General features: G+C 38.4%; 1 protein-coding gene across 2 annotated transcripts in view; it reads left to right on the forward strand.

Annotated features, from left to right (window-relative positions):
* Window positions 1-1,315, forward strand: part of LOC101864226 (nestin) — a 54,557-nt gene that overhangs the window by 982 nt on the left and 52,260 nt on the right. The window lies entirely within an intron of this gene.

Below are 1,315 nucleotides of genomic sequence, written 5' to 3' on the forward strand. Positions count from 1 at the left end.
ACTCTCTCTCTCTCTCTCTCTGTCGTATTGCCATCCAGGTAGATGCCCTATTAGCAGCCTTAATAACTTTAACAACTTTGTGAAAATCCATGACTCACATGGTGTCGAAAGCTAGCCCAGCCTATAGTGCGGTGTTAGATGTCACTTTATGAATATTCATGATCCCATACCAGGCCCCTTTGTTAGTGTATAAGAAGTACACAGCTGCGAATTGTTTTGTATATCTATCGACATAAGGATTCAGCTCAGGTCATCTGGCCCAGTGGCTTCCATTAATTCTATCCTTCCATTATCAGTTCTTCTTTTCAGTCATCAAACATTCTGTTTATCTGCGTAACTACCTACCTATCTTCCGAACTACCTTCCCTCCCATGAGGTCTATCTATCTATCTATCTATCTATCTATCTATCTATCTATCTATCTATCTATCTATCTATCTATCTATCTATCTATCTATCTATCTATCTAGGATTAATGCGGAATAGACTGAGTAAGAACTAAAAAGAACAACAAATAAACACTTTAATATATTGCACTGACAGTTCAAACCCACATGATATCGATCCAAAATCACCATATAGATGAATTTGTATAGTATTTTTTTTCTGCCAGGTATACAAGCAATGCCCCCCCCCCCCCCTCCTCATCTACCCTTCCCTTTCCTCTTCACATGAAGCTAAGCCGCACACCTGCCACATAGATAGATCCAACTGATTCACAACATGCTCCTTGACTTGTTTCACCGTTGACTGTTCAGTTTCCCATCATTACTTCGCATATGATCGGCCGTTTATCTGATTGTTTTGGGGTTGATGTTGTTGTTGTTGCTAGTTTTTTTGTTGTTGTTTTTTTTCCTAGCTCACACTTTGAAAATGTGCCAACTTATACGACATGTACTTTCAACGATCATTGATTTTTTATTTTTTTAAAGGGCGTGTCAAAATGCAAATGCGAGAATACTTGTTAGATTTGTGTTTATGCATGCCAAAAGCACATACAAAGAGTACCAGTTAACCCGTTGTTGTTGTTATTAGTCACGGCAGACAGCTGTCTCCGCTTTGCCTCAACGACTCAACTCTACTCTTTATCTGACCGCATGAAAAAAAAAAAAAAAAAAAAGAAACAATGACATCGGAGCATGCCAACTCATGCATTATTCTGCTGGGACTTGGCCGATTTTTTGTTTGTTTACCTGGCCGGAGGTGAAACTTGGCCAAGGAGTATTATAATATTATTATCTTTCTTATTATTAAACTGTCGAGTTTGTCGCTTTGCACTTATTTGACTCAAATATCTAAAGTTTAATAGCGTCGC

The sequence above is a fragment of the Aplysia californica genome, unplaced genomic scaffold (assembly GCF_000002075.1).
Source record: "Aplysia californica isolate F4 #8 unplaced genomic scaffold, AplCal3.0 scaffold00201, whole genome shotgun sequence".
In the NCBI taxonomy this organism is placed as follows: Eukaryota; Metazoa; Mollusca; class Gastropoda; order Aplysiida; family Aplysiidae; genus Aplysia; species Aplysia californica.